This window comes from Panthera pardus, unplaced genomic scaffold (assembly GCF_024362965.1).
Source record: "Panthera pardus isolate Hobbes unplaced genomic scaffold, ASM2436296v1 HiC_scaffold_17, whole genome shotgun sequence".
NCBI lineage: Eukaryota > Metazoa > Chordata > Mammalia > Carnivora > Felidae > Panthera > Panthera pardus.
Genome location: NW_026526732.1, coordinates 71678990 through 71700575, shown reverse-complemented (window position 1 = coordinate 71700575; position 21586 = coordinate 71678990). Strand labels below are relative to the sequence as shown.

General features: G+C 40.3%; 1 long non-coding RNA gene across 2 annotated transcripts; it reads left to right on the top strand.

Annotated features, from left to right (window-relative positions):
* The first annotated feature begins 345 nt into the window (after window positions 1–345).
* On the top strand, window positions 346–21013 carry LOC109263392 (uncharacterized). 2 transcript variants are annotated; one of them, XR_002078184.2, is made up of 3 exons: window positions 346–465; window positions 12282–12955; window positions 18749–21013. It is a non-coding gene; the product is annotated as an uncharacterized LOC109263392 (long non-coding RNA). The 2 variants fall into 2 exon arrangements; XR_002078185.2 differs by lacking the exon at window positions 18749–21013 and adding an exon at window positions 13050–16101.
* The last annotated feature ends 573 nt before the right edge of the window (window positions 21014–21586 follow it).

Genomic DNA, 21586 nt, shown 5'->3' with positions numbered 1-21586 from the left:
CTGTAGTTACCAGAGTAAAGTATTAAACGTAAAGCTGGATAAGGGGAAATTAATTATAATGTAGCAGTTTGGTTTTAAACAATGCTATATTTGAACTGCAAGGTTGTGAGGTCGGGTGGGGGGTATATTTTAAAGAGTCAGTGGGAAATTTGGGAGGCAGCTCAGCCCCTGAATGCCTGGACTCTCTCGGTAAGATTCAGAATTCCCCCATAAAGAAAGAGGGGCCAATGGCTATCTCTCTGAGAGCCTGAGTTAGGTAACACTCCTGGTCTACCTTGAAACCCTGTAAAGTCCACCTTACAACTACTGACCTTTTTGTGAGTGTATCACACCTCTTCTGACAGGACAAGATAAGATCCAGTTTCCTTACATACCAGAAGTCGGCCTAAATAGTGCCCAATTCTCTGCATACCATGCCCAGAGTGGTGAAGTGTTTGATCCTCCAAATCTCTAAGGATGGAAAAGGTGAGCCTAATCTTGGGAGAATATCTCACTTTTCGGTTTATTCTGACATGTGTGGAAGGGTGCTTCTATCTGGCTTCCCAGAAGTTGGCAAAATGTCAACGAGTGATAGTCGTTGTTTTGTGTGTTTTTGGTTTTTGGTTTTTGGGTTTTTTTTATCAATTCCCATTTTCCCTCGCTGGCAGGGACTAAGTTGGTATCATGTATGCTCGGCTTCCTTCCTCATTCTGGTGACCCCACCACCACCACCACCACCACCTCCTCCACCTCCTGCCTGTACTTTACCAGCTACAGTACATAGAAGAAATTCAGAAGGAGATCATGGTGGGCTAAGCTTGGAGCAAAGAAGGAACATGAGTCACATCTCACATAGAGGTTGAGGTTCTAAGCTCAGGATATGGGGCCAAGGAAAACAAACTCAAAACTCTGTTCCACTGCTGAGCACCAAATGAAGTCACTGACTGGCATTTAGGGTTATGTACAAAAAAGAGCGATCTTCAGACAACAGACCCACACTTTTCACAGCCAGTTTCTCCCCTCTAAGCTTCACATCTTCCTCGAGGGCATAAGTTCAGAAGCAGAACAATAAGTAGCCTCTCTCTCTCTTGCTTGCCTGCACAGGCCCAGGTAAGTTGATAGGAGTGGGTACAACACGACTTCTTTGCAGTCAGATTCATAGCTGCCAACAGCTACTCTAATGTTGTAAGCCAAAAGAGGATGTACTGTGGAGCTTCTTATTTGCACAATCTCCCTCCAAGCCTAATAAGGTATTAGTAATTTTATGTTTTTAACTTTAAGTTCAGGCCTGTTATTAGTTTAATTGTGGGCAAGCAAACAGATATGTTGAAGTCCTAACCCTTAGTCCTCAGAATTTGAACTTATTTGGACATTGGATCTTTACAGAGGTAACCAAGTTAAAATTTGGTCATTAGAGTGGGCCCTAATTCAGTGGGACTGGCATCTTAGGATAAGGAGGAATCTGGACTTGAAGACAGGCTTACACAGAGGGGAAGATGATGTGAAGACACAGGGAGAAGACAGCCATGTGACTAGAGGAATGCATCTATAAGCCAAGGAATACCAAAGATGGCCAGCACATACCAAAAGCTAGAGGCAAGGAAAGATTCTCCTCTGGGGCTGTCAGAGAGGGCATGACCCTGCCTACAACTCGGTTTCAGACTTCTAGCCTCCAAAACTGTGCAGCAATCATTTGTTGTTTTAAGCCACTCAGCTTTGGGTACTCTTTTGTAACAGCTCCAGGAAACTGATACAAGGACCCCTAAAAACTTGGATCTGCCCTTGTTGCAACCCATGCTTTCTGGATCTAAAGCTCTTGAAGCCAGTGTCCTCTGGACTAAAGTCCCTAACCTTAGTATAAATGCAGACAACTTTTCCCAATCCCTTTTAAAGGGAAATTTATCTGGTACACTCTTAGGGTTTTAGTGCCCAAAAGTCTGTTCTAAAGAACTCAGACATTCAGCCATTAGTACTAAATCACTGTTTGCTGTAAGAGCACTGAGATCTTCAAAGGCAGTATTAGGTATTTCTTCAGGTGGCAAGCATTAATTCAAGTATCTGCCAGCATCTCCATAGTCCTCACTGCCCAGGGATTTACCATCCCTGTTCCTGAGGTGGGATTCCATCCCCAGAAAATGCCCTTAGACCCAGAGGTTCATCTTCCAACGGAGGACTCTTCCACTGACAAAGTATCACAAACTGGGGGCTTAAAACAACAGAAATTGATTCTCTCACAGTACTGGAGGCTAGACGTTCAAAAATCAAGGTGTTTGAAATCAAGGCTAACAGGGCCACCCTTTTTCCAAAGCCTCTGGAGAAGTATCCTTCCCTGCCTCTTCCAGCCTCTGGTAGCCCCAGTCATTCCTTGGTTCCAACCTCTGCTTCTGTCTTCACATGGCCAACACCCCCCTGTGTCTGTCGTCAAGATGACGTTCTCCTGGGGCACCTGGGTGGCTCAGTCGGTTAAGCGTCCGACTTCGACTCAGGTCATGATCTCATGGTCCGTGAGTTCAAGCCCCGCGTCGGGCTCTGCGCTGACAGCTCAGAGCCTGGAGCCTGCTTCGGATTCTGTGTCATCCTCTCTCTCTGCCCCTCTGTTCATGCTCTGTTCATGCTCTGTTCATGCTCTGTCTCTCTGTCTCAAAAATAAATAAACATTAAAAAAAATTTTTTAAAAAAAGATGATGTTCTCTTCTCTCTGTGTGGCTATGTCCTAATTTCCCTCTTCAAATGACCCCAGTCATATTGTAGTAGGGCCGAACCTATTCTAGTAAAACTTCATTTTAGCTTGATTCCATCTGCAGAAACCCTATTTCCAAATAAGGTCACGTTCACAAGTACCAGAGTTTAGAAGTTCAATGTATCTTTTGAGACAATTCAACCCATAACACCCACCCTTACCTCTGGAAGCATGTCCAGGCTTGCAGAAACAAGCTTTTCTGAACCCAGGAATTTGACTGCTGTATGTTACAGGGGCTGAGGGCAGGCCACTCCAAGATAGGTCACTGTGGCATGAAGATTATTCTTAAGGCAATTGAGACCTTGTGGACTCAAGAGAAACTTTTGTCTCTTCCTTAACTGCATGGAAGAATCTAAATTGGGGGGTCTTTCCCAGAATAAGGATAAACCTTATCTGAGTGACCCATCTCTATTGCAGGGCAAACATCTAATTACCAAACATCTCTTCGTCTTATTGCCCTATGGTGTGCATTCCTTTTCTTTGAAGTCCCAGACCCCTACCCCTTCTCTTTAGTTGGGGATGACCTCATTTTGCCTGACGGTCTTTGGAATTTCCACGTCTTTGAGGATTCCCTGTATGGACACTATTAAATTTTATTTTCTCCTGTTTATCTGTCTCATGTCAATTTGATTGTTAATCTAGCTAGAAGGACCTTGAAGGGGACAAGAGTTCTTGCTCCCTGAAAATGTCTTCCTTTTTAAGAGTATCATGCAGTTTTTTAGAAAGTCAGAAACTGAGACAGAGACCTTAAAAATCACCTTCCATGTGCCTCTCTGGTTTTGTATATTGCTAGCAGCTGCAGAGAATGAAATATATGAGCAAACTCAAAATCACCGTCTCTTCCCACTTTCCACCAACAGTGCTACACTTGCTTGAAGAGTTTCAAGTCTGTAGTCCATGCTTTCAAACTTAGTCTCCCCAGAGGCTCCAGATATTTTCTCAGTGATCCGAGACTTCTAAAGCCCAATTTCATGTCTACACATTGTTAAAAGATAAACTGAGGCATATTAAAAATGTTAAGAGAAGGGGCACCTGGGTGGCTCAGTCAGTTAAGCATCTGACTCTTGATTTCGGCTCAGATCATAATCTCATGGTTCATGAGATCGAGACCCAAGTCAGGCTCTGTGCTGACAGCTTGGATCCTGCTTGAGATCCTTTCTCTCTCTCTCTCTCTCTCTCTCTCTCTCTCTGTCTCTTTCTCTCTCTCTCCCTCAAATAAATAAGCTTTAAAAAAACAGTTCATTTGAGCAAAAATCATTTTGAATTGGGGCTTGCTAAACTGGAAATGGTTTGGATCACTATGGGGACAGGAGCCAGGGGAAAGACTTATATAAAGGAGGTGTAGAAGCAAAGAAAATAAATTATATTTGGCTATACCTTAAAGCCTAGTTGGCTGTTTGGGATTAGTTGTCCTTAGCATTTTGATTTCATAACCTGGAGGCATTTACAGGCTTAGATTTTGGTTTGCTTACGTAGCCTGCCATGACATTAGAGCCACTTCAGTCTAATGGCCTCCTTGTTTAATTCATCAACATCAATTCCCAAACAAGGACTCAATATGACGACTCCAGTTCCAGGGGTGCAAATACATGCCCAACCCTGAACAGGCTCCTACATAGAGAGATCTGATTCCCCACCCACATGTTTGTGCAAGAATATTACATCTCTATTTTCTATTAATCAACCTAATCTTAATTCTGAATCCCTTCCTACTAAATAGGTAGTGTGGGGGGAGGAAAAATAATATTTCCTCTACTCTTCTGAGTTTTTAGCCATTATCTCCTGTAATAAGAGAGATTAACAAGAAAAACAAAGTTTATTAATATGTATACATCAGGTATAGATGGGAGATACTTAGGGACACTTAGTAACACTCCCCACCAGAAAGCCCAAGACACCACCTTGAATACCATCTTCAAGTGAAGACAAAAGAAAGATGTTGGGGGGGGGGGTGTGCATTTATGTGGAGTGACCAGGGAAAGCAGAGTAAAATGTAAACTTTTTTATGCAGATTTAAGTGGCGCTTTCTCTGTTGATAAGTTTCTTATAATTTTAGAGTCATCTTTCTCTTCCGCGTACCAAAAGGGACACATGCTCACGAATGGGGGTTTCCTTTCCCCTATAAATGGTGAATTTCCCTTACACAACAGTAACTTCTACTCTTTTCAGAATTTCTTCTGTGTCTGCTGTTGCTCAAAAATAACCAGTTCAAAATAATCTTTCTTCCAAAGAGGTATTCTTCAGCAGGAAATGTTAGCGCTGGCATTTTGGGGGGGTTTCCCCCACTTCTATGCCTAGAATTACATCTTCGTCCCAGGGGCTCAGATAATATATCCCCAGGCAAGGTTGGCTTCCTGCACTGACACTTGACATGACTCCTTCAGCTCTCTACTGATCATTGACCGTACTATGGGAGAAAGGGCATCTTTTGTGAGGCTGGAAGCCCTGTTGCACAGGCCTTTTCTTTCTGAATGCACCTGTAGCTATTTCTCTCCGAGGCACTACAAGAGATCAGGGCCCAGTAACCAAAATCTAGAGTCTGGAGAAATATCCAATACTTTCCTTCACTAAGCAGACAGTCCCCCAGCAAGGATTAAATAAGTACATGTGACTGGATAATGTTTTGAGAAATTAACTTTTTTGGTTCAATGATAGAATGGACATATCTCATGAGGGAAGCATCAAAGATGATTCCAGTCTTCCTGTTCTACATAGGAAGGTCTCCAACTTTCTCACTAGCTCCAAGAATCCCAAGTCTATTATTTCAAATATAACAAAGAGCATTAAAAATTGTTTATTGGATCATTTCCTCTGCATGATGATAAGCTGGACATATTTGAGTTAAAAAAAGGAACTAGAATTCCCCATTTCTCTACAACCAAAAATTAAACTGTGTATGGCCACTAGATGGAGCTAAAAACCAGGTAATCAAGCCTTCTACTGTTTCATTGACCAAGAAAGTAGGTCAGTGAGTCAGGTTCTTCAATTACATTATGTGTGTGCCTGCTCCAAAGGTTGAATTTGGCCCTGGTTCACCAAATTCAGAATAACAGGTCAGTCTAACCTACAAGTGATTGAATAACAGTGACTAGCAGAGTGCCTCTGCTGTGCAGTTTACACAACTTTCTTCAATGGAAAATATAAAAGATTAGAAGGAAAAATAAGTAACTGCTTTCTAAACATTACTGTCAAGTCATGATGGTGTTCAGAGATATAAATAGCTATCTGTTTCTGTGTGCCATAAAAAAAAAACTTACTTCCACTTTGAATTATGCAGAACGTTGTCTGACTTTCCATTTAAGAATAATAAAATTTTATGTATGAATTATGCATTACCTTGCACAAAATGTTCAGAGATTCTCCAATTTGTGTCAATCCTCACAGTTCCATAAGGTAGACATTGCTATCATCTCCAGTTTATAGATGAGGAAACAGGTTCAGAGAGGTTCAGTAACTTGCCCAAAGCCTCACAGCTTGGAAGCTAAAGACCTAGGCTGCGAGGTGGTGTGTGCCATGCTGGAACCTGCCAGCAGTCAGGAGACCTTTGTTCATAATCCAAGCTCTGCCACCCATGCATATTAGGCTTTGAAGAGGGGAAATCACCCTTCAAGACCTGATTTGTTGTTTTCCCATTTGAAAATTATTAGATGGTCCCTAAGGCAAAGTGCCTTAAACTTAAATGCACTCACTCCCTTGGGATCTCTTTAAAATGTAGGCTCTGATTCATGAGGTCCGGGGCAGGGCTGAGATTCTGTATTTCTTTTCTTTTTTTTTTTTTTTTTTTAATAAGATGGCAGCTTTATTATTTTTTAATTTTTTTTTTAATTTTTAATTTTTGAGACACAGAGAGAACATGAGCGGGGATGGGGCAGAGAGAGAGGGGGACACAGAATCCGAAGCAGGCTCCAGGCTCTGAACTGACAGCACAGAGCCAGACGTGGGGCTCGAACCCACAAACCACGAGATCATGACGTGAGCTGAAGTCAGATGCTTAACCTACTGAGTTACCCAGATGCCCCAAATTTATAAAAAACATTTTCGCCTACATTAACTCATTTGATCCTACCAAAACTTGGTGAATTAGATAGGGAAGATATTTTCCCCATCACAGATGAAGAGACAAAGTCTCCAGAAAGGTTATGACAGACATAGCCAGTGTCTCCTGACTCCCAACTGCCAAGTGCCTTTCACCGCACCACACCGCTTCCCTACCCTACCTCATGGCTCAACATGTATATAAATCTATGAGCAAGGAGTGTGGCTGTGCTATAGATAAAGAAGAGAGAAAGACGTGGCATAAGCTTGGGATCACCTTATTAGGAGAAATGACCAAATGAGTAGTACATTGAGGCAGGTTGATGGCTAGGGAACATCTGAAGTTTCTGGTGATGTATTTCAAAACGCCAGGTTTGGATTCCACAGAATGCTAACTTCAAAGGTCATTGACTCACTTATCGAATGGTTGTCTTTTTTTTTTCTTTTAAGTTTACTTATTATTTTGAGAGAGAGAGCACAAGCATGCAAGCAGGGGAGGGGAAGAGAGAGAGAGAAAGAGAGAGAATCCCAAGCAGGCTCCTCATTGTCAGCACAGAGCCCGATGCGGGGCTCCATCTCACGAATTATGAGATCATGACCAGAGCCGAAATCAAGAGTTGGACACCTGACTGACTGAGCCACCCAAGCTCATAATGGTTATCTTCCATTGGGCCCTAGTTTTAGACTCAGAAAAAGTATACTTTAAGTCTGCTCTTTTCAATTCATATTTCTACTGAATGCTGATTATGTGAGGAAATCCAGAGATTACAAAGATGAAGACCCATCAATGAACCATAAAAAGCTTATTATTTAGTAGGGAGGACTTATTATTTCCATTACTCATGTATCGATTCATTTAAAAATATGATGTAGCACCTTGCTATATGTCATGTACTATCCAAGGAGAACAGTGGCAAATGAACACAGCAAGGCCCTGACCTCAATGACTTGACTTGGCCAGTACAGGATATGGAAAAAGTCAGCATAAGCGCCACAGGGGGGCGCTGTGGGGGGCTGCCCACCCTTCCACGAATCACAGAGAGGGATATCTGTCCCAATCTTGAAGAGTCAGGGGAAGCTTCCAAGAGGAAGTCACATAAGCTGAGCTGAGCTGGGGGTCTGGGGGACCATATGTGCAAAGGTCTAAAAGCAATGGTGTGTGGTAAATATTTAACAACCATCTCTCTGGGGATAGGCAAGCACGCCCTAATCTGTAGATTTTGCCAATGTCCTTGATATCAATACTCCCACCAAGGCAGACTTTAAGCTCCCAACATGACATCCCTAAACATGGGTTTGGGAAGAAGTAAGTACTTCACAAGCAGGTACAAATCAGCTCTAGAGTACCACTGCCTAGAGGTGCAAGTACATGCTGTGAGGAACCCCAAGCAACTCTGTGGGGTGTGTGAGGCTTGGGCAGCAGGTAGGGGAGGTGAGTGCAGATAGAAGAGAGAATAGGGAGAGGAAGGCTGGAAAATGACCAAATGCCACTTCAGAGTTTGGAGGTGATCCCAAGGTAAATATGGAGTCATTGAATGGTTGTTGTTTTTTTAATGTTTATTTTTGAAAGAGAGAGTGAGAGAGAGAGAGAGAGCACACATGCGCGGATCTTCTGTTCCCCTCTGTCTCTCTGCCCCTCCCCAAACCCGATGTGGGGCTCAAACCCACAAACCGTGACATCATGACCTGAGCTGAAATCAAAGTCAAACACTTAACTGACTGAGCCACCCAGGTGCCCTTCACTGAATGGTTTTAAGAAGGGAGTGACCCCATTGAGAGTAATATATAGAGAGTAATGGAGACAGAAGCCTGATTACAGTATTCTGCAGTGCGAATGAGAAGTGATAAAGTGGACAGAGTGGAGACAGTGAGTGCAGGCAATACCTATACTTGCCTGTGAAGCAAAAGGAGCAAGGAGCTAAGGCAGTAACTGTTGGAAGCCAAACTTGAAGCCAAAGGGTTTGATTCAGAGATTTTTTTTAATATAAAAAAAGATGATTACACTTCAGTCAATTACAATTCAATGAATATGACAAAAAGCCAGTGGAGAGAGAGATGAGGGGACAACTGATGGAGTGCGCCCTCTGAGGACAGGGAAGGATAGGATCCCAGGTACAGGATAGAGTATAGGATAGAGTAATAGAAGTACCATGAGATTACAGGGTTGTAAGTTCATGACGCATGTTGAGAGTAGAAATTACTTAAAAATAAAAGAAATCTTTAAAAAAATAAAATACAATAGAAGTACCATGAGATTTAACGTTTTATTCATGCTAAAAAAAAAATCCAAAGTAGCACTTGGAAGGCAAGACCCTAGTCAGTTTTACTCAATGCAGTAGCCTCAGAATGATGGCTGGAAATACAGCAGGTATTTGCTGAGTGAATTAACCCATGAATGGATAAAAGTAACCATTAATTAGACACACTTTGAACCAGGACTGTGAAAGTTATTTTCACACATATTCTTTAATTCTTACAACAACACTTAAGAAGTAAATAATTATTTCCATTTTACAGATGAGAAAAGAGAAGCTTAGACTGAGAAATGAAAGAGTTCAGGACGTGCCACCCAAATTACGTTGCTTGGGGCTATTGATTATTTGGAGCTGAAGGTATTTCAGAAACAGCAGATGCAGGAGGGTCTTTCTGATCTACCCTTTTCTACCTAAAAACAAAACCATAAAATTTCCCATGAGAAAAGTACCCTCCCTGTACCAGGAAGAGAAAAACATCCTTATCACCAGAAGACTGGGAATTGACACAGAAATGGGTCTGTACAAACAAACTTACTAATAGCCCCTTTCTTCCACTGGCTTCCTTTTCATTTATCTCCTAGCCACTTTCCCACAATTTACTGCCCTTCACTGAACCCCTTCGTCGTATCATTTCTTCGCATATTTATGGTATCTTTGTCTAAAAGGTGGAAAAGCTTCCTGTTCTGGTCACTTCTTCCAGTCTTCATTTTTTTGTGAAAGCTCTCACGCACATGCAAAAATGTAATAAAATCTGTCCACTTTTCTCCTATGAACCAGTCTTGTATCAGTTTAGTTCTTAGGCCCACCTCCAGAACCTAAGAAAGGAGAGGGGAATTTTTCCTCCCACACAGAAACATAACCCATAACCACACAGCTAATGAGTGGCAGGCATGGGATTTGATCCAGGTCAATCTGATTCAAAATTGTGGTTTTAGCAATGACTATGGAAAAAAAAAAGACTGTGATTTTAAGTGTCTGGATTCTAAATATTCAATAACTTTGTCAGATTACCATATTAGCAAATATTGATGCCTTAACCCACTCCAGACCAATTGAGTTGGAATCCTTGGAAGTGGGGGGCGCGTGAGTGGCTCAGTCAGTTAAGTGTCCAACTCTTGATTACAGCTCAGGTCATGATCTCACCATTTGTGAGATCAAGCCCCCCACCAAGCTCTGCACTGACAGCAGGGAGCCTGCTTGGGATTCTCTCCCTGTCTCTCTGCTCCTCCCCGGCTTGTGCACATGCTCTCTCTCTCTCTCTCTCTCTCTCAAAATAAACTTAAAAAAAAAAAAAAAAGAATCCCTGGAAGTGGGACCCAGATGTCCTATTTTAAAACTCTTGTAGGTGATTCTAATGTGCACAGAAGGTTGGGAACTGCTTCCTTGGATCACTTTCTAATTTGAGGCTGTAGGTATCATCTACCTGTCATTTTATTTTGAGGCAACATCTCTGCAAGTCCACCAAAGCAAAGATTTCTTCTTCTTTTTCTTGGGTTACTAAAGTACCAGGCACACACAGTGAGTGAGTCTCTTGTAATTGGAAAGTGTCAGCAATAATACCTATCCAATACCTTGTGGAGAAATAGTAAATATTTGAAGTAAAAATTTAAAAAATTTGAGAAAGGAAAAGGAAGACTTTTGATTACTTGCATCAGCAGAATAAGTAGAAATGAGCTAATTATGGAGAGACAGAATAGCATTACAGTTAAGCATGCTGCCCTTGGAGCCACAAATCCCAGCTCTCATGGTCACTAACTGTATGTCCTTCAGCAAGTCTCTGAACCTCTCTGCTCACTGCTTTCCTCCCCTAGGAAATAGAGACGATGTCAGCAACTCCTTCACAGGATTAAGAGAGTGAAATGAGCTAATATGTGTGAAGCACATGCAGCCCAGAAGCATTCTGGGTCATCTAAGGCTGTTATGCCTATCTTTCCCTGCTAGGGAAAGAGGATTTTGTCCATTTTCTTGCCAACCGTATCTCAAGTCCTAGAAAAGGGCCTGCCACAACGTGGCCTCTCCATAAATGCTGATTATTGTTGTCATTTTTGAAATTAGAAAATTAAAACAATGTTATGTGGTATGTGCCATTTAAAAATAGTCATTGATTCTAAAGCTAAAAATATACCATTTGCTCATAAATCATGTTATGCCATCATACTTTCAAAGGAACTTGGTGAGCCACCATAAGATAAAGAAACTGAGAGGCTCCTGGGTGGCTCAGTCGTTTGAGTGTCTGACTCTTGATTTCAGCTCAGATCATGATCCCAGGGTTGTGGGGTTGAGCCCTGAGTGGGGCTCTGCACTGAGTGTGGAGCCTGCTTGAAATTCTCTCTTTCTCTCCTTCCCCTCTCCCCTACTTGTGCTCCCTCTCTGTCTTTCTAAAAGAAAAACAATAAAGAAATTGAGAGCATCGTTTTAAAAATATGGTGAGACATAACTATAGAGAACAAATTGATGGTTACCAGAAGGGAGGTGGGTGGGGGGATGAGTTAAATAGGTGATGGGGATTAAGGAGTGCACTTGCTGTGATGAGCACCAGGTGATATATGGAAGTGTTGAATCACTATATAATACACCTGAAAGTAATATTACACTGTATGTTAACTAACTGGAATTTAAATAAAAACTTTAAAAAATATATGGTGAGGGGCGCCTGGGTGGCTCAGTCGGTTGGGCGTCCGACTTCGGCTCAGGTCATGATCTCTCAGTCCGTGAGTTCGAGCCCCGCATCAGGCTCTGTGCTGACAGCTCAGAGCCTGGAGCCTGTTTCTGATTCTGTATCTCCCTCTCTCTCTGACCCTCCCCCGTTCATGCTCTGTCTCTCTCTGTCTCAAAAATAAATAAACGTAAAAAAAAAATTTTTTTTTAAATACATGGTGAGACAGTCAAACCTTAAATTTTACATATGTCATCATCCAAATATTTTTAAAATATTTATTTATTTATTTTAAGACAGAGTAAGCAGGGAAGGGGCAAAGAGAGAGAGAGAGAGAGTCCTAAGCAGACTCTGCACTGTCAGAACAGAGCCTGACTCAGGGCTCTATCTCACCAACTGTGATCTGAGCCGAAATCAAGAACCAGAGGTTTAACCAACTGAGCCACCCAGGCGCCCTATCATCCAAATAATATTGACTTTTGGTTAGATTTAAAATATGCAAAAATGAAAAGCATTAAATATTAAGATTATGGAATTTAGTGATTTTACCCTTTTCCTCAGATTTCTTTCGCTATTATTCCACCATCATTTCTTTATCTGTTTTTCCTCCTGACAGCAAACTGAGAGCAACCTCATCTGCTCTTGAGAAAGAGAAAGAAAAGACAGGAACTAGTCCAACAGTTGAACTGCACTGAATAGTTTAATGCTACCCTTTTAACAGCTGGAAATTTTTCATGGAATGGTTCCAACCACTCCTCAACTTGGGAAAAAATCATTCAGGGACCTTCTGCCTTACAAGCAATTCATAACCCCTGGCAAAGTTGAATCTAAAAAATATACAACGTGCCTATGAGTCATCCTTAAAATACTTTTCTTTAATAAGCTTCTGTAATGGGGAAAAATTATCATTCCACACAAGCTTCTGAGACTTGTTACCACTTTGCAGATTGAATAACCCTTGGAGACAAGGCAATCTACCGGCTAGACAGCCTGGAAACAGCTTCCAGACCAATCAGCTGCTGGGAAACAGTTTTTGGCCCAATCACCCACCTGGAAACTGTACATGGACCACTCGCTGTCTTCTAAGAACCACTTCTCCTAAAATCTGCCACTGCTGCCTTGCAAACCAAACCAGAGAGAGAAAATATACCTGAATTATTTCTACACTGACCTTGTGAGTCCCAGCCCATCTGTGCCCTTTTGACAAGTGCTTCGAACTCCATGCCCCTCAGTGGAATTCATTCTGTATTGAATAATTTTTTGGCCAAGCCCTATCCTTTGTGGAAAGAGGTAAGGAATAAATACATTTAATAATATATCATTTTGTACATTATAGTGGGTTTTTTTAATGTTATTTTATGTTTTTTTTTTTCATTCAAACTAGGTGATTGCCAACCTTAGCTGCACATTGGAATCACCTGGGGAGTATTAAAAATCTTGATGCCCAGGCTTCACCCTGGACCAATTAAATCAGAGTTTCTGTCATCAGTCTTTATTAAAGTTCCATAGATTATTCTAGTGTGTGTCAGGGAGCAAGAATGTCCTGTCCCCTTCAAGGTCTTTGTAGCTGGACTAAGAATCAAATTGACACGAGACAGATTAACAGGAGAAAATAAAATTTAATAGCATTCCTAGGGGGAATCCACTCAGACATGGAAATAAGGTATATATGTCATTCTGAATTAAGGAGAAGGGAGTAGAAGTCTGGGATTTCAAAAGGAAAAAATGCAATTCACAGGAAAATGAAAAGGAGTGCATGTTTGGTAAACAAATGTTTGCTGGGCCACTCAAAAACAAGGAGACACAGAGGACTTTGATCAAACAGGCCTTGCTGGATTCCTCCCTGTCTACCATATCTAGTTCCTAGTGTAAGGTAGTTCTTTACGGTGATAGCTCTCTTCTTGGAGCAGATCCTCTATCTAAATGCTTTTTAGGCAGTTGAGGGGGGAGGTAAAGAACTTTTCCTAAACCTGTTGGATTTCGATTGCTTTTTAACTCAAAATAATCTTCATGCCATAATGGCCTACGCTTGGGGCAGCCTACCCTTGGCCCCTACCTATGCATCTTAAGTTGAAAACAACTGCCTAACTAGATCTTAAGAACTTGCCAAAGGCAAGCGATTTCTTGCATTTTGCATTATCTCACCCTGCCCTGCCTAGACAGTTTTTCTGCCCAGCCCTGGCAATCAGTTGATAGTAAACACACAGGGAGTTTCAGCAAGGTGCCTGGGATCTGGGGTAAGATCAGGACTACGTCACCCTCTGAGCTCAGTAAGGGAATATGGAATAGTTGTAAGAGCTTGTTATTGTGGACTCGGGTCTGTGTTTGAGGTTTATCTCTATCACTGTCTAACTCTCTGTCCTAAACTAAGTTAAATGTAAAATGGGGAAATAAAAGTATCTGTTTGAGAGGATGTCATGAAGATCACATTAGATAGTAATAAGTAAAGCACTTAGCCTGGCCCTGGGTACTTGCTCCATAAATAGCCAACTAAGAATAAACACAAAATTGTTGAGATGACCCACTTGCAAAAGTAATCCTTCCTAAGAGATGATTTGTAACATTAGCAGGGCTTAGAAAGTAACCTGCAGTGACAGTGTTCAAAGTGTATCCTCAGGCCTGTTATTTAACTCAACAGAAATGTAATCGAATCAACCCTCCTGTAACTTGAACATTTCAAGTAACATTATAGTAAAGGAAGTGTCCTTGCCTGCACAGTCGATAAAAAGAAGAAGGGGCACCTGGATGGCTCAGTGGGTTAAGAGTCCAACTTCAGCTCAGGTCATGATCTCACAGTTGGTGAGTTTGAGCCCCGCATCGGGCTCTGTGCTGACAGCTCAGAGCCTAGAGCCTCTCTTTCTGCTCCTGTGCCGCTTGTGCTCTGTGGTGGGACCATTTTTATTCAAGCTTTTGGGAGACTCTCTTGGATTATTGGAATGATAAGAAAGAAACTGCACTGCTAGTTCAGCTGCAACTTGACTCTTTAGAATCAATAGCCATTTTGGATTCAGGAAATCCTTGGAGAATATCAAACCTTACCCTATTACAAAGCCTCCTGGATCTGGGAGTTAGAACTATACATATAGCAGCCTGGTCTTTTGTCCTTGAGAAACCTCCTCTCAAAACCCAGCACATAGTAGGAAAAACTTTTCAAAATCTAGTTACATTTACATTTTAGTTTGTTAGGGCAGGAACTTCTGTTTTTAATTAACCTCTGCTGGTCTCCATCTGCATACAGGACACACAGTGAACTTGATTCTTCCAGTATCTACAAGAAGCCTTAGGAATAAATCAATTATAGATCTATTAACTCTATTAGCTCTTTCAAGCTATACAGCTGCTGGCTCATGACATTTCACTTTGCACCTGCCTCTCCATCCCCAGCTAGGCATCTTACCAATATGTATCGCTGGTCATAAATGAAAATAGAAATTTCTTCTGCTATGGATATAAAGGGAGGGACTAAATCCACTCTAAAAAATAGTCTTTTTTATATTCCCCAGAAAATAAACTATTATTTAATGATTCCAACTATTTTCTAAATGATGCCTCATATCCTCAATGTAATTGCAACCCTTTAATAAGCTTTATTTAATAAATAATACTCCTGAGGCTTGAGAGAGCTCATATAGGAGTTAACACGCATAATTTATTTCCCAGGGTATGGATAATATAGACTCAAAATTGTAATTTGTCATCAGTATATACTATGAGTATAACATACAGTGACAATTTTTTCTTTTTTAAAAACTTTTTTAATGTTTATTTATTTTTGAGAGAGAGAGACAGAGACAGAGATGGAGCACAAGTAGGGGAGGGGCAAAGAGAGAGGAAGACATAGAATCTGAAACAGGCTCAGCTCTGAGCTGTCAGCACAGAGCCCAATGTGGGGCTCAAACTCACAAACCTGTGAGATCATGACCTGAGCCAAAATCAGACACAAAACGAACTGAGTCACCCAGGAGCCCCTGACAATTTTTTCACATACATTCCTAGTTGTTTCATATACATCCCTAGTTGTTCCAGTCACATTTGTTGACATGACTGTCATTTTCCCCATTGAGTTTCCCTGGCACCTTTGTTGAAAATCAGTTAATTGTATATGTGTGAGTCTATTTCTGGATTCTATTGTGTTCCATTGATCTATTTACACCAATATTACACTGTCTTGATGACTGTAGAGCTTCTTAGTAATCTTGAAATCAGGTAGTAAAGTCTTTCGACATTGTCCTTTTTCAAGATCATTTTAGCTGTTCTGTATCCTTTGCAATTTCACATAAACTTTACTATCAGCTTGTAAATTTCTTTTAAAATGATCCTGCTTGAATTTTGACTGGATGGCTGTAACTCTATAGATCAATTTACAGAGGGTAGGCATAATACAACTATGGAGGCTTCCAATTCATGAACAATTAACCACTCCATTTATTTAGACATTTATCCCTACAATATTTCATATTTTTACTGTACAGGTTTTGCACATTTTTTGTTACATTGATTTATTCCTAAGTATTTTATTTTTTTATTTTCTTGTAAATCATATTATCTTTCAGTTATATATGGCCCAGTAACATAAAATGTATCTTGGTGAATGTTCAATGTGCACATTGAACAGGGGTGCCTGGGTGGCTCAGTCAGTTAAGCGTCTGACTTCAGCTCAGGTCATGATCTCATGGTTTGTGGGTTTGAGCCCCATGTCGGGCTTTGTGCTGACAGCACAGAGCCTGCTTGGGATCCTCTTTCTCCCTCTCTCTCTGCCCCTACCCTGCTTGCACTCTCTCTTTCAAAATAAATAAATAAACTTTATAAAAAAAATAAAATAAAATTATTGGATCATCTAAGTATGTCAGGTCAAATTGGTGAGAGTATTGCTTAAATCTTCTATATCCTTATTGTTATTTTGTCAGTTATTCTATCACATACTGATAAAAGAGTACTCAAATCTCCAAATATAATTACAGATTTATTTCTTTATTATCAATTTTTGCTTTTACATACTTTGAAGGTCTGTTATTAGGTGTATATACACTCAGGAATTTTACTTCTTCTTGATCAGTTGCCCCTTTTATTATTACAATACCATTCTTTATCCCTGGAAATACTCTTTTTCTTTAAATCTGTTTCCTCTGATATATAGAAATACTAGCTTTCTGACGTTCAGTGTTTGCATGGTATGGATTTTTTACTCTTTAATTTTCAAACTGTGTTTTTATATTTAAATGCATCTCTTGTAAATAGTATATAATTGGGTCATGCTTTTTATCCATGCTAATAATCGCTGTCTTTTTATCGGGCTATTTATTCTGCTTGTATTTAGTATAATTACATTAAAACATTATCATACAAAATACATATAAAGAATTACTAAAGATTAAAAATAAAAAGACTGGGGGGCGCCTGAGTGGCTCAGTTGGTTAAGCATCCAACTTTGGCTCAGGTCATGATTTCCCAGCTTGTGAGTTCGAGCTCCACGTTGGGCTCTGTGCTGACAGCTCAGAGCCTAGACCCTGGCAGGTTCTGTATCTCCCTCACTCTCTGTCCCTCCCCCATTTGCACTCTGTATCTCTCTCAAAAATAAATAAATAATTTAAAAATAGTAATAAATAAATAAATAAATAAAATAAAATAAAATAAAATAAAATAAAATAATAAAAATAAAAAGGCTGGGGCACCTGACTGGCTCAGGGTCTTAATCTCAGGGTCATGAGTTCAGGCCCCACATTGTGAGTGGAGCCTAGTGAGAATAAAATTTAAATATTAAATAAATAAATAGGCAAACACTCCAATAGAAAAAAGCGGAAAAGAATATAAAAAGGCCTTCCTAGAATAGATGTTCAATTTCCTTAGTAATTATGGAAATAAGAATCCACTTTACACCCATTTGCTTTGCAAAACTTAAAGATTCGTTATATCAAATGTTATGTCAAATATGTCATATATATATATATATATATATATATATATATATATATATATATATATGTCAAGGCATAGGGAAATATGTTGCAGGTGTATTTAAGTCTACCCCTTCATTATTTATTTCTTATTTGTCCCCTCTCTTCTTTGTTCCTCCTTTTTGGTCTTCTTTTGGATTGAGTATTTTTTGTATTCCAGCCTATCTCCTCTATTGGCTTTTTTCTAACATTTTTAAAGTGATTGCTAAAGATTACAATATGCATCCTTAATTCATCACAATCTACCTTGAACTGATATTATACCACTTCATGTAGAATGTAAGAGTCTTACAACAGTACACGGTGACAATTTTTGATAAAAGTTGTATATTGTTTGAAACTTCAGATTTATATATGTGTATTTATTTATTTATTTATTTATTTATTTATTTATCAAAACTCATTAAATAGAACATTTAGGATGTTTGCATTTCACTGTATATGACTTTTACCACACACACACACACACACACACACACACACACACACACACAAAAGGAAACATAAAGAAACATTAAGCTCTAGTTAATGATATGCATACTGACATGTCAAGGGATGAAGTTTACTGATGTCTGCAACTTACTTTGATACACATCAAAAGATAAGATGAATTGATGAATGCCAAGAAGAATGGCTAGATGGATAAATACGTGACAAAACAAATATAATAAAACATTAATTGCAGAGTGTAGATAATTCTTTCAATTTTCCTCTTTCTTTAAAAATGTTCATAATAAAATGTTTGATAAAAAAGCCACTATTCTGGGGTGCCTGGGTGACTCAGTCAGTTAAGCGTCTGACTTAGGCTCAGGTCATGATCTCATGGTTTATGGGTTCGAGCCCTGCACCAGGCTCTGCCCTGACAGTGAGGATCCTGTTTGGGATTCTTTTTCTCCCTCTATCTCTGTTCCTTCCCTGCTCGTGCTGACTCTCTCTCAATATAAATAAATAAACTTTTTAGAAAAGCCCCTCTTCTAATGTGACATGAAAATTAAAATCTAATTTGTTTTGTAATGTCAATTAATTATATAATGAAACCTTAAGGACAGAAAAAAATATGCACATAAATTTTGTTGTGGTGATGACCTTAAAGCTCTATCTCAGTAACTCTTGACCTTCTTAATTCCAGACCTGGCCTGAATCCTAAATTCAGCACTGTCTGCAAGGCTGCACAAGATCTCACCCTTGTGTGCATTTCCAGCCTCCTCCAGTAGCCCTCTTCCCCTGGCTCTCTGCCCACCAGGCATATGAGACTTTCAGTTCCCTAAATGCCCTGGGCTCCTGCTTGCCTGAGGCCCCAAGGCCTCCACCGAAACTGTTTCCTTGCCTGGAGTACCACCCTGCAACACCCTCTCCTTCTTTTCAGAAAGTCATGCTCATTACTCACTCAGGTTTCAACAGAAATATCATTTCCCCGATGAAATAGTCCCTCATCTCCCAAAGTAGGTCAGGTTCCTATCCTGGAGGAACCCTGGGAAAGCACCTCACAGGGTCTGAGTTGCTCTGAAGCCAGCACAGAACCATGGAATTTCCTTCTTAAAGATAGCAGATATCCTTAACAGGTCCTGACCTTTGTAACTTGTCCTTAAGTAAGTCACTCCCCTGCTCAGAAATCGGGAGGAGTATGTGTAACCTCTAAAAATCCCTGACTTAAAAGCCAGTTTTGGTTTAGAAATAATGCTGGCTTGCTTTTTATGTTACATAAGAAGAGCAGTGTGCCCCCTCAGTGCCCTAAATGAGGTAAGAGAGCCGTGATTGGAAGTTAGCCGAAAACCCAGAGCTTCTGCCCTCAGGAAGCGATGCGACAGAGGCAGAACAAGATGGAATGAAGATGAGACTAAAGGCAGGAAAACCACTTATGAGGCCACTGCAAATAACCAAAGGCCTGAATTAAAGCAATGAATGCTTTAATTCATGGAAAAAGAGAGAAGGTGACAGATTGAAGGGGAAGAATATATTGGTCTTTGCCACAGCACATGGCATATGTGGAGGGTGAGTGAGGAGCATTTGGGTAAGAGGATGGATTTGGGGACTCCTCTTTTGTCCTCAGTCACCACAGCTTTGGGATTCCAGTACAGTAAGTCCTAAGCTGAATGACATTTAGGTCTCTACATAGCATCTCCCACAAGCACCATAACCCCAAATGTCCAAACTGATAAATGTTTATGATCTATAATATTAAGCAATGAAAATAACACTGATTAGGGGCCCCTGGATGGCTCAGTCAGTTGAGCGTCCGACTTCAGGTCATGATCTCAAGGTTTGTGGGTTCAAGCCCTGCATCGGGCTCGCTGCTGTCAGCACAGAGCCCACTTCAGATCCTCTCTTCCCCTCTTTCTCTGTGCCTGCCCCCCTCTCAAAAATAAATAAATGCTTTAAAAAAATGATAACAGAATAAATTTATTAAAAGTTCTGGTTTTCTGGAAGTACCCTCCACAATATATCTCCTATGTCAACTCTTTTTTAAAAATAAGACTAGGAACAATTTCTCAGAAAGCATCATTTTATATTATAACAGAAATCTATTCTTTTGATAATGTTAGTTGAAGTAGCCACTGAGAAACAATCAATTTTAAAAAGAACATAGAGTACTTCTACAAAGATTTATTACCGATATGGATTTCTTTTTTTAACTTAATGACTCACCAGCAAAATCCTTTAGAATTGGAAGGCTCTGTACTTTGCAAGATTGCCAAATTGTCACTGATTTATTCCCCTAAGTATAATTTGAAAGAACCTGCTGTGTAAATCTGAATACTGTAAACCTGTAAACCATGAATCTTTTCAAATCTACTTTTCCTATTAATGGTACCTAATGCCTGAGATAGAATCACAAATTGGGAGGAATCTGGGCCTATTACTGTGCTAAACTTCTGTGCAAAAACAAAGAAATAAACAAAAACTGAAAAAGAAAGGGAAAGAGAGAGAGAGAGAGAGAGAGAATTTATTAGTCTGTGTTCCTGAAAAGGCTAGGGCCCAGTTCACTTAAACTATGGCTACGTCCAAGGCTTCAAATGATATCCAGGAATTTCCCTGCCTCCCCTCTTAGCTCCGCCTTCCTCTTGGTTGGTGTCACTTTCAGACAGCTTCTGAAGCTTCTGGGCTTACCTCTTCCCAGACTAAAGTCCTATAGAAAAGAGAGTTCCTTTCTCTGAGTGAAGAGTCAGTGTTCCAGGATGGTGTCAGCATCAGTCTGGAGCACACTTAAATTAGGATAATTAAAAAATAATTTATTTTCATGTTTTATTTACAAAAGCTGATTCTTAGCACTTCCTCCCAAGTCTGTGTTCAGTGATTTCACACTAGTAGCTTACAATGGGCCACGATGGGAATATTTACACTAAGCAATTGGCAAATGCTACAAATTAAGGCTCTTTCCCTCCTCCCCACCCCCCCACCCTGGCCATTTACTAGCACACCACTGAACTATTTGCAAAAGTGTAGGAAAGGTGTAAAGTTCTTGCAAGGACCCAGGACTAATAGCAGCAGAGGTCCAAAGGAACCAGGGGAGAGACTTTAACCAGACTCCAGAAGGAGAGAAGAGCAGTGACCTTTAATTAAGGGACATGGGCAGTCTGAAGGGGGTATCACAGGAAAGGAGCTGAAAGATAAATATCCTGACCACTGTCTGCACCAAAGTTGGCGACAATGTTTTATAGATTCTGGAAAGAAAAAGTGAAAATGACATAATCAATTGTTAATTAATATTATGAGGATGTGGAGTATTAGCTTCCAATTTATTTGCCTAATGCTAAAATGTCCAGTGCTAACTTTGGAAAGTCCCCATGCTTTCCTTGCTGGAAACTCCCATGGCCAGACAGTTCAGAGAGCCAGTCTCATTCTCCTCACATGGACTTCCTGTGTCTACTGGTTTCAGATTCACTTTTATATACAAGCCTGAGAATTGCCATTGAACTAAGAATTTAGTATGTGAAAAATGGTGTTTCAAAACAGCAGAGGAAAAGAT